General features: G+C 33.2%; 1 long non-coding RNA gene across 1 annotated transcript in view; it reads left to right on the top strand.

Annotated features, from left to right (window-relative positions):
• Nucleotides 1–2,423: 2,423 nt before the first annotated feature.
• Nucleotides 2,424–14,344, top strand: part of LOC118014043 — a 37,447-nt gene continuing 25,526 nt past the window's right edge. Inside the window, exon 1 of the long non-coding RNA XR_004680178.1 lies at nucleotides 2,424–2,505. This is a non-coding gene — a long non-coding RNA (uncharacterized LOC118014043). The remainder of the gene's footprint in view (nucleotides 2,506–14,344) is intronic.

The raw sequence follows: 14,344 nt of genomic DNA, 5'->3' as shown, positions 1-14,344 counted from the left end.
GCTTAATGACTGAGCCACCCAGGCACCCCTTTTTTTTTCTCTTAACATATATTGCTTTATTTGTTTCAGAGGTACAGATCTGGGACTCAACAGTCTTGCACAATTCACAGCGCTTACCAGAGCACATACCCTCCCCAGTGTCTATCACCCAGTCATGGTGGTGACTATTTTTGTAAGGTCATTCTAATAGGACCTTTTGCAAAAATGATGGGCCTGAGCTCAGTTTGAAGTTCAGGCTCGTCAGGCCTGGCAGGTTGCTATAGCTTCAGGGCAAAGCTGGCCTTATTCTGGGGTGGAACTAGGTGCCTGCCGACCAGAGTGATCAGAGACCTACAAAAGTCTTATAACTCAGAGCCCTCTCCCGTCAGCCTAATATTACTACAGAGTTTGCAATCCTGGTGTTAATGATTTCTTCTTACGCTGTATCCAGGGCTGGCAATAGATTTCATTTCACTTTCCTTTGTTGGCAGTGGCCCCTGGGACTGCATCTTTAAGATTGCTCAGCTGCTAAAAACATCATTGGAAAAGAGTAGTAAGATTGTCTAACAATGTCTGTCTTGGGTCAAAGCTAGATTGTATCTGACAATCTTGTGGGTTATTAATTTTACCATATAAAGCCCGAATACCTCCTAGAAGGGTACTCTACTATTTGGTTTATGGGATCCTTTTTATTTGGGTAAGTTTGTATATATGTATGTATACATGCACACATACTTATATATACATCAATATACATACATACCTATATAATTATAGATATTGGGAATATATAAATTTATGTATTTATATTTTTACACAAATCATTAAGTATAGAGCTCTACAAATTTTTACAAAGTGAACATACTGGTATAACTGCTACTCAGATCAAGAATTAGAATATTTCTAATACCCCAAAAAGCCCACCCCCATGTCCCTTCAGTCATTATGCCTGCCTTCCTCAATGATAGCAGTATCTTGAGTCCTACCACTGTAGGTTAGATTTGATGGTTTTGAAATTTAGACTAATGAAATCATAAAGTATGTCTTCTTTTTTGTCTGCCTTCTTTAACTCGACCTTATGTTTGTGAGACTCACGCATGCTGTGGCACGTGGCCGCAGTTTGTTTTTACTGCTGTATAATATTCCATTTTATGAATATACCATAATGTATTATATTGCTTATTACCGCTAATCAGCATTTGGGTTGTTTCTAGTTTGGGGCTATTAACACTGCTGTGAACATTCTTACATTTGTCCCTTGTAGCATATATGAAGACCTTTCTGTAGGGCATATGCTTAAAAGTACAATTGCTTGGTCATAGGGGATGCATATATTCAGCTTTAATAAACACTGCTAAACAATTTTCTGAAGAATTTGTGTGAATTTATACTATCATCAGAAGTGTTTAAGACTTCTAGATACTGTACATCCTGGCCACCACTTTGGACTGCCATTTTGTAAGATTGTAGTCCTTCTAGTGGGTATGTAGTAGAATCTCACTGTGGCTTTAATTTGCATTTTTCTGGTGATTAATGACGGTGAGCGTTGTTTTACATACTTATTAGCCCTTTGATATCCTTCTTTTGTGAAGTATCTCTTTGAGTCGGTAGCCTGTTTTCTTTTGGGCTGATTATCTTTTCCATATTGATTACCAGCATTTAAAAATATATTCTAGATACCAGTCCTTTATGACATACATGTATTAAAAAATCTCCCAGTATGTGCCTCCTTTTCACACCTTTATTGGTGTCTTTTGGAAAACAGAAGTACTTAATTTTAATGAAGTTCAATTTATCTATGGTTATTTTATTGTTAATAATTTTTGTCCTGGGGCGACTGGCTGGCTCAGTTGGTGGAGCATATGACTCTTTTTTTTTTTTTAATTTTTTATTCTTATTTAATCCCCATACATTATATCATTAGTTTTAGATGAAGTGTTCCATGATTCATTGTTTTTGCATAACACCCAGAGCATATGACTCTTGATCACGGGGTTGAGTTGTGAGTTCAAGCTCCACACTGAGTATAGAGATTACTTTCTGCCATTTCTAGGGTGCCAGAAGTTTTTTTTTTTTTTTAATTATGCATAGGTTTTGCATTTTATTAAATGCATTTCTCCAACCACTGAGAAAATCATATGATTTGTCTTCTTTATTCTGATGATGTGATGAATTGTATTGATTTGTTTTCAGAAGTTTGGTCAGTATTACAGCCCCCAAACAAATTAAACTTGGTCAAGATGCATTTTCCTTTTTTATATTTTTGGATTTGACTGTTAAATTATTCATAGGGTGTTTTACATCTACTTTTATAAAAGCTACTGGCCAATCTTATAATTGAATTTTTTTTTCTTGTAAGGTTCTTATCTACATTTGGTGTCAAGAAGCCATAGAATAAGTTGCTAAGTATGTTTTGTTTTTCTTTCTTAGGAACCTATTGTTTTTAATGTGTAATGAAAGTAATATTACATTTCCCTTTAATGCTCGGAAGAATTCAGCAAGCCATATGGTCCAGAAATTCTCTTTGTGAGTACAAAGTCAGATTTTTCCAGCATTTTACCTATCTTGGCTGAATTTCCAAATTTATTGGCATAGAGTTATTGCTAATATTCCTTTATTATTTTTAAATGTCTGTAAAGCCTGTAGAACCTATCGTACATCTGCATTTTCATTCCCGTTACAGGTAATTTATGCCTTTTGTTTTCCTTGATCAATCTCGCTAAAGGTTTATGAATTTTATTAGTTTTTTTTACATTAAGTTTGATCTTGATTTTCCTCATATGTCCCTTTTCTTTCTATTTCAGTGACTTGTGCTCTTTTCTTCTTTAAATAGATTTTTGTTTAATTTTCTCTTTTTTCTCCCAGCTCCCTGAGATTGATACTTAGATTAGGCATTTTTTCCCTTCTGTATGCATTTAAACACTTACTAAATTTCCCCCAAGCTTCACTCTAACTTCATTCCATAAAATTTGATTTTTTATGTTTTTGTTTTCATTCAGTTCAAAATATTTTTTAAATTTCCTTTAGGATTTCTCTTTTGGCCCATGGCTTAAATAGGAATAGATTGCCTAATTTACAAACGTTTGGGGTTTTTTTCAGTTATTTTTTGTTTTTATTTCTTATTTAATTCCGCTGTGGTCAGAGAATACACCATGTATGATTTCAATACTTTGGAATTTTTGAGACTTACTTTATAGCTCAGCATATGGTCGATTTTGATAAATGTTTAGCTTACACTAGAAAACAATGTGTTTCAGGCAGATGTTGGATGCAGGATTCTATTAATGTCAATTTGGTTAAGTTTGTTAATTGTGTTTTCAAATACTTTACTCCTTTAGTCATTTTTGGTCAGCTTTTTACCTCAGTTACTAAAAGAAGTGTATTGCAATCTCCAAGTATGATTGTAGATTTATTAATTTTTTTCTTATATTTCCTCTTATTTTTGCTCTGTTTCTATGGTATTTCCCTCACATCATTTCTCATGTTATATATTGTCCTTTTATTCTTTTTTGATTAAATTAGGTGATTTGTCTATTTTGTTAAGTTTTAAAAACTCAGGATTTTGATTTTTAATTAAAAATTAAAAATTTTCTATTATCTAACTTATTAATTCCAATTCTATTTTATTTTTTCCCTCTCTATTTCTGTGTGTGTGTATGTGTGTGTGTTTGGTTCATTTTGCTGTTCTTTTTCTAACTTCTTGAGCTGAGAATTTAATTAATTTTTTTGTTCTTTCATTTATATTGATAAATATATTTAAAGCTAAAAACTTTTTTCATCACTGCTTAACATGGATCCTACAGATTCTAACTGCAGCATGCATTTTCACTTTCATCCAAGAGTTGTTTAATGGAAGTTTTTAAACTAACAGTTAGGAAAGCAACTTTTGTGGTTCTCTTAATTCCTAGTTTTGCTGCACTGTGATCAGATAGTGTTGATCGTGATATTTCTAAATTATGAAACTTACTAATGTTTTCTTTGTGATCTCATATATAAACTGTGTCTGTGGGTGTTCACTTTAGAAGAAAGGGAATTCTTCATTACTAGTAGGGTAGACATTCTGATATATATGTTTATTATTTTATAGAATATGTATAGCTACTTGTATCCCCATGGTCTATTATTGGCTATATTATTAGATTCTCTATAATCTTAATTCTTGTTTATTTAATTTGTCTTGTGCTGAGAGTAGTGTGTTAAAGCTTCCTATTATCTTATTTCTGTTTCCTTACATCTAAATTTTTGCTTCATGTAATTGGCTAGTGTTATTTGCTGTAGATATTCATAATCCTTTTACCTACATCGTGAATCGTGCCCTTATAAAAAGGTGTCATTCCTTGTTATGTTTCAATGATATTGGTTCAAATTTTGCTTTGATATCAGTAATGCTATACTTGTTTTTCTGTTGTTTCTATTAGCTTAGTGAACCTTTGCCCATCTCTTTAATTTGAGCCTTTCAGAATCAGTCGGTTTGGGGCATATCTTGTATATGTAGCAAATATTTGTTTTTTTATGAGCTAAATTAAAAATCTTCCTTTAATAGGTCAGTTAAGTTTATTTCATTTATGCTGTATTATTTTATGTTATAATCATTGTGTATGTTTGTCATGTTCCTTTCTCTATATGATAGTTTAAAAATTCTTTATAAATTTGTATAAATTTGTTGGTATATAGGGAAGTTTGTATTTTTGTTCTATTAGGTATCTTTGTACTTATATCTATTTACTGTTTTTACTTCCTTTGATTTATGAGTTGCCTAATTTCAAATTTTTCAGAACATAAAATACAAAAGATAAAGCATGAACCATGTAAGATATGGTTTATTATTTTTCCATCCTCAGTCTCAATTTTGTTTTAATCTTGTATCTGCACTTAATTACATTCAAATCTCACCAGCCATCTTTTTTCTGAATTTCCCTAGTCATCTCTTAGACTGGGTATAGTTTATTTTCTAGATTCTTCAAGAAGGGATAATGAGCTTAGAATTCCTTGAATTCCTGCATGTTTAAAACTATTCTTCTAGGGGCGCCAGGATGGCTCAGATGGTTAAGTGTCTGCCTTCAGCTCAGGTCATGATCCCAGGGTCCTGGGATCGAGCCCCGCATCAGGCTCCTGGCTCAGCGAGGAGCCTGCTTCTCCCTCTCCCTCTGCCTCTCTCCCTGCTCATGCTTTCTCTCTCTCTCTCTGTATCTCTGTGTCTCAAATGAATAAATAAAATCTTAAAAAAAAACCAAACTATTCTTCTATAGCCTTGATACTCAGAGGACAGTGTGACTGGGTATACAGTCTTTGATTTAGACTTTCTTTAGTTGAGTGTTTTGAAAATACTGTTCCATATTTACCTACTTTGTATATTATTTTACAAAAGTTTAATTACAGTCTAATTCTCTTATTCTTATAAATTGACTTAAAATTTTTTTTTTTTTTTTTTTTTTTTGGCCTGGAAATCCCGAGGATATTTTCTTTATCTTTAAAGTCTCACAGTTTCCCTGGGATCAGTCTCAGAGTTGATCTTTGTGGTGACTCCCTTGTACCTCATGGGCCCTTTCTTTAAAAGATTCAGATCCTCTTTTATTTATGGAAAGCTTTCTTGGATTAGACATTTATTTATTTGAGAGACAGAGAATGAGGGGGCAGAGGCAGAGGAAATGGGAGAGAGAGAATTTTAAGCAGGCTCCACACCTAGCGGGGAGCCCAAGACAGGGCTCAATCACATGACCCTGAGATCATGACCTGAGCTGAAATCAAGAGTCAGAGCACTGGGTGTTACAAGCAACTGAAACACTACATCTGAAACTAATGATGTACTATATGTTGGCTAATTGAATTTAAATTAAAAAAAAAAGAGTCGGATGCTTAACTGACTGAGCCACCCAGGTGCCCCTCTTGGATTAGACTTTTAAATATTAATTTTAATCTCTTTTCTAAAACCACCTTTTTTCTGGGTTTCCAATTTTATGTCAATTTTGTCTTCTTTGTCTCTCTTCTCTTTCAGTCACATTCTCCTTAAATCTTTCAAAATTTTTTCATTTTCCTCATTTCCATTCTTGCCTTTAATGCTCCTTAGTAGCTTTCAGGTTAGTTGCTTCTTCCTCAATTAAGTTTTCACTTAGTGTTTTTTCCTGAAATGATTTTGTCTTTTTCTTCTGTATTTTTCTCTCCGCTCACTTGACTCTCATTTCATCTCTGCCCTTTTTGTGTGTGTGTTTCCATGTCTGTTCTAAGTTTTAAAATTTCTCATGCAGAGTGTTTTCCCCTCATCTCCCCAAATACTTGCTTATGATATTTTAATTCAGTTTGAAGGATTGTGTTTCCTTTTTTGTCACCTTTTCTTGTTGTTTTGTTTTTGTCTTTAGAGGTGTGGAGGTTTTCATTAGCTGAATTATTCTCCTTTTATGTTTTATTTTTATAGTAATTTTCAATAGATGAGAGCTGTTCCTTAGTGTTTCTATGGAGATGGCGGGTAGTTTGGGGTGTTTTATAGCATTCGTATTTTAAGACCATCCTCTTCCATTAGTGCAGTGAAATATAGCTCCTTACTGACAGCCTTTGTCTTATGGAGCTTTGTTTCATTGGGAAGGATGGTGTGTCCTTCAGTGTTAATTTGCTTGATTTCTTTTGTCCTGTGAAATCTTTTGTTTCCTCCTCTTGCTTTTTCCCTCTACCAGGAACCCTTCGTAGGGCTTCCCTCCTTTCTTTTTACCCTCTTCTTAGGCAAAGTGTTATTATTTCAATGTTGTCTCACACGAACTTTTTGAGTCCTTTCCCTGTAGTTAGTAAGCTTATCTTTGAGTATATTTGCTATTGTTTTCACACCTAGTGAGGGTTTTCTCTTCATAAAGGTTGATTTACATTCATCTCAGGTCTGATGACATTTCCATTCTTCTCACCTCTGTAGTGTTTTTGTTGTTTTGTTTTGTTTTGAGCTGCATTTGCTCTTAGGGAAGGCTTGTAGCAGCAGTTTGAGAGATAACTCATTGGCTTTGGTGTGTGTTTTCCTAGTTACAAGAGCCTTGAAGTTGGAATTTTCTGTGTGCTGTAATTATACTAATTTCATGAGATTATGCAGTTCTATTTTTTATTATTGTAATTAGTTTTCTTTTGGAGGATATAGTAAGAGATTCAAATTGATGCCACATCCATTACCTTGGCTACCTGGAAATCCGGCTGCTGTTTTTCTAGCACTTTAGAGATACCAATCTATTTTCTTCTGGCTTCCATAATTCATTTATAAAAGTCAACTTTGGATCTCATTGGTCCTTTGAAGATAGTCTTTATTTTTCTGGATGCTTTTAAATTTTTTTCTTTGCTTTTTCTTTTAGAAGTTTCACTCTGATTGGCTGAAATGTGGTTTTCTTTGTCTTTATCTTGCTTGGGATTTGTAGAAATTCTTGAACTGCCTTTTGTCAGTTCAAAATTTTTTGGTCAGTATCTCTTCTTATATTACCTCTTTTCTATTTCCCCCTTTTCTCCAATTAAATACTATTTATTTGAATTTTGTACCATACCCCAGATTTCTCTGTTCTTCACTTCTGAATTTTACATCCTTCTTTCTTTTTGTGTTTATCTGGATATTTTCAGTTGATATATGTCTCAGTTCACTAATCCTTTCTTTTGCTGTGCTCAAATATTGTTTAACCCATCTAGGAGGTATTAGTTATAGTTAAATTTGACTTTTTAGCTTCAGAATTTTTATCTTTTCTTTCTTTGTAGACTTCATCTTGTCATCTATTTGGTTAACTTTATGGAAAGTAACTGTCTTCCAGTCTATGCCTATAAAATCTATATCATCTGCATGTTTCTTTCTTTTTTATAATAGCTTTATTGAGATACAATTCACATACAATAAAATTCACCTTTTTAGAGTATGCAATTCAATGGCTTTTTAATAAATTAAAAAGTTTGTGCAAATATGACTGCTATCTAAATCTAGTGCATTTTTATCACCCCAAGAGGAACCCTGTGTCCATTAAAAGGTATCCTCCATTCTTTCTCCCACCAAGCCCCTGGCAAGTGCTAATCCAACTTCTGTCTCCATGGACTTGCCTATTCTAGACATTTCATATAAAAGGAATCCTACAATACATAGCCTTTTGTGACTGGCTTCTTTCATTTAATATAATGTTTTCAAGCCTCATCCATGTATTAGCATGTGTCTGTATTTTATTGTTTTTTATGACCAAATAATACTTCATTGTATGGATATAGCACATTTTATATGTACATTCATCAGTTAATGGACATTTAGGTTGTTTCTACTTTTTGGCTACTATGAATAAAAGTGCTTTGAACATTTATGTACACATTTCTGTGTAGATATGTATTTTCATTTCTTTTGGGTATATATCTAGAAGTGGAATTGCCTATCATAGGGTAACTCTATATTTAACTTTTGAGAAACTGTCCCCAATTTTTCCCCCAAATCATTGCACCATTTACATTCCCAACATCAAAGTATGAGGTTTACAACTTCTCCACATCTTTACCAACATTTGTACAGATGTCTTTTTATCATTATTATAGCCATACTTGTGGATATGAAGTAGTATCTCCCTGTGATTTTGATTTGCATTTCCTGGATTACTAATGATGTTAAGCATGTTTTCATATGCTTTCTGTTCATTTGTATGTATTATATGGAGGGATGTCTATTGAAATCATTTGTCAATTATTTAATGAGAAGCCTAGGTCATCTTTTGTGTATTCATAAACTACTTGGATAAAGTCCTTTGGAAAATATCCAAAAATATGCCCAAACTCCTGGCCATGTCACATCCAGTGATTCCTCTATTATCAGCATCCCTGAGTTTGCAGCCATTTATCTTCATATCTTATGGTCTTCTTAGGTATCCCATCAGACTGGTTGGACACACAGTCCTTGGGGATAGTCTCCAAGAGCAGAAGGAAGAGGATGAGTCAAAAGTTGATTTGCAGTGGGGTGACCAGAAGATGTGAGCAGGAGGAACTAGAAGATGGACCTTTGCATTTCCACGTCTGGTCCTTTTAGGAGACCCTGTAGTTGGCAGGAGGGAGGCAGGAATGGGGAGGTAATGTGGATGCAGGCCCAGATAATTCACAGTTAATGTCATCAGTTGTAAGTTTTCATACTGATGTGCTTAAATATACCATTTTTCTATTTGTTTTATATTTGTTTCATCTCCTCTTAGTTACACTATGATGTAACACTTCCTACAGTATACTTCCATTTCTCCCTCTCACCCTCTCATCCTTGGTGTTATTTTAATCATTCACTTCACTTCTACATATGGTACAGACCCATGAATATGCTGCCTTATGTGGTCACTGACCTTTAATGGAAATTTTAAAGTTACCAAAATTTATTTTTAAATCTTTTGTGTGCAACACCTATTTGCCATTTCCACAACAGTTCTTTCGTTTTGGAGATTGAAGGTCCCATCTGGTATCTTTTTCTTCCTTTATGAAGAATGCCTTTTAACATATCTATTAGCATAGGTCATGGAAACATAATTATCATCTGGTCTTTTTGATATGACATCTTATATCCTGAGTCAGATATGTTTTGTTAGGCTGGCGCATGGTGAACAGGCCAGGAGATAAAACAGTGCATTGAAAATGTAGGCTTCAACAGGTAAACACCACAGAGGCCAGCAGTAGAAAATGTACTTGCTGAATCAAACAGTTAATATATTTTCACTTTTTGAAAGTCAGACAAATAAGAGAAGGTCAAGTGATAAAGGCTGACAGTGATAAATGATCATAAGGGGTATATTAAAATGTATTTTTGTTTCTCTGCTTTCTCCTTAGACTCTGATTGTAGACCCCATATTAGCAAATTGAAGTATCCCAAATCAAAGATTATCACAAAAGTTAAAATTCAATGTGTAGCATAATATCTAGTGTAATGTAGATGTTTAATAAATATTTGATGATTGGATATATGAACAGATGGGTCAAAATTGTAGATTCTAGTAGACCCTGAAGGAGAGGCTCCTTTCCTTTACATAATGAAATGCGTTTTTGTCTGTAGTTAAGGGAGAGAGAAGGGGGAGATTGGGGTGGTGGACACACAGTGGGTAATAGATTCTAAAAGAAAATGAGGAGTTATTTCTCTCTAATGCCCTTTCAGTGTTATCAACCCTATCATTCATTTTGGAAAATTTGGCAACACAATTGATTTTTCAGAAATCAACTATTCATAGAGCAATAAACTTTAAGAAGTCAACTAACAAAACCTTAGTTGCATATATTAGGTTGGGGGAGAGAAGAGGATAGACTCAAATTTAGCAGCTTAAACAGATTTCCCACTATTGAATCTGACTGCAAAAATTTGCTCTTTTTGAAAAGGAAACCTAAAAGAATAATGATGTAAAGAACTCAGAGTTGACAAGAAAACTTCCTATACAGGATAATGGTAGTGTTTTCTTGTTTTTTTCTATTTCTGAGGTTTTCTTATTAGATTAACTTACTTAAGACAATGCTTTCTAGAGCCTGGTTCTTCTTTGCAAAGAATAGATGGTGTGCAATTCCTCAAGAACCTAAAGAAAGAGTAGCCTTACATGAAAACATAAGTGGACCCTGAAACAAAACTTCACATTTCAGAGAACATTATAGCCACCAACTTGTATGCTCTCACCATAAATATTGTGACTCTTGAAGGACACAAAATTTCATTCTTTTACCAAAATCTAGAAATTGCAGCTGAGGATCTTAAGAGAACCACTACTTACTTTACCTGTTCAATCTCATCCACAGGTCAAAGTCAGAAGCATCCTTGTTTGTTCGTGTGTGTAATCATAAGCACATAATTAACTGGGCTGCTTTCCTGGCTGGTGTTAGAGTTGTTTTCTGGAAAATTGTAAGAATCTCTCTTTGTTTGGATCTAAATACTATCACAGAAGGGAGGTCCTTAAAGACCATCATGTGGGAAGTTGAGGTTTGACTATCTTGTTCAAGGTCATAAAACCAGTTAAATTTTTCTACTATTCTTTGGGGGAATTTTTTCAATTAAATTATGATAGTTACTTTCCTACTAGTGTAAAATGACTTTAAAGTTTTTTAAAACTTAATAATCATAACATTGGCAAAATTATTCTTGAAGATGAAACAAAGAGGCCACTCGAACTGAGAGGCATTAGGAATTTATAAAGTTACAATAATTCCAACAATGTAATGCTGATAAACCTATCAATGGAATAGACAAGAAAATCCAGAAACCTCTAGTATATGGGAAAGCTAGCATTTCAAATAAGTGTAGACATTTAAATAACTTGATTATTTGTGGTAAGTAATTGGAAAAACTAGGAAACTCAATTGCCTATATCAAATAATATACCACATTGAATTACAGATTTATTAAGAGTTGAATAAGAAAATAAAAATTATTAAAAAATAAAATACAGGTGAAAATTTAAATAACTGAAAAGCAGGGATGGCTTCCTTAAGAATAACTATAAAAGAGAACTAAGTGGAAAAATGGCAGATTTAATTTTATTAAAAAAACTTTCTACATAAAAACACCTATACATTTAATATTAAAGGAACTAGTTTGTAAAATTTGTATAATTTTGTAAAATAGAAAGTTTTTATAACTTCATAGAGAAAAAGCTATAAATCAATAGGAAAAATAAGCAAAAATAAATGAGACTCACACAGCAATCCACAAAAGAACTGAAACAATCACTATAGGTATTTAAAAAAATTTATGATCCCTAATTATCAAACCAGAGAAATTAAAAATGAAAAACAACAACATCATTTTTATTTGTGAAATTAGTGAAGATTTAAAAATATAATAATAATTTCTGTTTTTTGGTAAGGGTGCAAAAAAATTGGTACCCTCATAATTTGAACAGAAGACAGGACAATTAAACAAAATAAAACAGGATAATTAAATTATGATGGTACAGACTATGAAATTTTATGTAAGTATTAAAATACATGCTTTAGCAGAATAATTTGATGTCATGAGCAAATAGTCATATTCTATTGCTAAGTGACGTGTGTAGAGTCACTTTAAAATAATTTTATCTGATGCTGTAACTGTATTTATATTTAATGAAGGATATATACTAGTGGTAGGTTTTCTTAATAAGTTGCTATATTTTCCAAATTTAGATAATTAGCATTTATGTCTTCTAGAATCAGAAATAGTTATTAACGACAGAAAAAGTCTGGAAGCATATGTAGCAAAAATGTAACAATTATTACATCTAAATGCTGATAAAAATAATTTTATCTTTTTATTTTATATTTTCCAAACTTTGTGTAATTAATATTTGATTTTTATAATGAGATAAAACCCTTTATGATCCAAATTATTGGTGTATATGTGTGTACAGAAGAGAATTGTAAATACATATACCAAAAACATCAGCTTTGATGGCTTCTGGGTAGTGAGATTTTGATGATTTTAATTTTCTTCCTTATACTTTCTGATATTTTCTATTTTCTATTTTACAAATGTATAAGAACAAAAATCGAAGTACGTAAGTGTCTATGCTGTGTTGTATTTAAATATTGCGTAACATTTCTATAGTAGAGTCAGGTTTTTTGTGCTTACACATGCTGTAACAAGAAGCAGAGTTTCTCTGCGTGAAGGTAGTATTTATGTATTTAAATTACTAGCAAATTAAAGCACAATCTAACAGCTTGCAATTCTTGCTGAAATGGAGACGTGGAGGCCTGATATAAAACAGGAAACATTATGATTGCCGAACAGTTATTCACATGGGGTCCCAGTGACAAGGGAACTTACTTTGAACTGATTTTGCTCTTTCTGCTTCTTTTTTGGTGGCTGGAAAAAGAGGATGGACAGGAGCAGAAATGTCAAAAAGAATGGATAGGTGGTCATGCTTTTATATAGCTTTATTAAATGAGTGGGGACGAGTTGGTGGCTGACATACATCAAAATAGCACACAAATAATTGAGGAAACAAAAACCAGCTGAAAGTTGAGTAGACACTGCCAGGAGGTCATTTAACCTCAATCTGGACTGAAATCCAAGAACAGCATTAGGAGGATTTTTGATATAATATAAAAATTTGTAAAAAGTGACCTTTTCAATGTTTTGTATAAAGCAAGGTTAGAGTAAACAGAGATTGATAACTTTTGAAGACTAATTCAAAAAAAAAAAATCTAATGATGCTGAGGCATTGGGTTTCTTGGTTAATTTGCTTGGTGGCAGCATTAAAATTTTCCTTTAACTTTTTTTTTTTTATTGTGGTAAAATATAACATGAGATTTGCCATTTTAACCATTTTTAAGTGGACATTTCAGTGGTATTAATTACATTCATGTTGTGCAACCATCATGACCATCTCCAAAACTTTTTTATCAGGTTGAACAGAAATTCCATACCATAAAAAAATAACCCCCCCCCCCCCCCCCCCCCCACTGCGGCTACTTTTGCAGTCAGGAAATGAGAGTCCTCCAACTTTCTTTTTCTTTCTCCATATTATTTTAGTTATTCAAAGCCCCTTGCTTTTCCATATGAATTTGAAGATTGGCTTTTTTCCATTTCTGTAAAAAGCTGTTGGAATTTTGATAGGGATTGCATTGAATCTGTAAGTCACTTTGATTGTATTAACAACTTCGCAATATGGAGTCTTCCTATCCATGAGCACAGGAGATCTGTCCATTTATTTACATCTTCTTCAGTTTCTTTTGGCAATGTTATTTTGGATATGATACCCAAAGCACAAGGGACAAAATCAGAAATAAACAAGTGGGACTAAATCAAATTAAAAATCTTCTGCAAAAGAAACCGTCAACAAAGTAAAAAGACAACCTACAGAAGGAGGAAAAATATTTGCAAACTCTATATCTGATAAGGGCTTAATATCTAAAATACATTAAGTACTCATAGAACTCAATAATAAAAACAAAACAAATAACCCAATTAAAAAAATGGGCAAAAGACCTGAACAAACATTTCTCCGAAGAAGATATACAAAAAGCCAACAGATCCATGAAAGGATGCTCAATACCACTAATCATCAAGGAAATGCAAATCAAAACCACAGTGAGATATCACCTCACTGTTGCAATGGCTATCATCAAAAAGGCAAGAGATAAAAAATGCTGGCATAGAAGTGGAGAAAAAGGCGCTCTTGTGCATTGTGAGGGGCCATGTACATTGGTATAGCTTCTATGAAAAACAGTATACAGGGTCTTCAAAAAATTAAAAATTGAACTACCATGCAGTCCAGCAATTCTACTTCTGGGAATATATCCAAAGGAAACAGGCCCCCTAACTCTGAAAGATATCTGAACCTCCATGTTCATAGCAGCAGTATTCACAGTAGCCAAGACATGGAAATAGCCTATATGTCCATTTGATGGGTGCATAAAGGAGTTGTGGTGTATATATATATATAGTCAAAAG

This window comes from Mirounga leonina, unplaced genomic scaffold (assembly GCF_011800145.1).
Source record: "Mirounga leonina isolate KUSES-001 unplaced genomic scaffold, KU_Mleo_1.0 Mir_154, whole genome shotgun sequence".
In the NCBI taxonomy this organism is placed as follows: domain Eukaryota; kingdom Metazoa; phylum Chordata; class Mammalia; order Carnivora; family Phocidae; genus Mirounga; species Mirounga leonina.
This window is presented reverse-complemented; position numbering and strand designations above follow the sequence as displayed.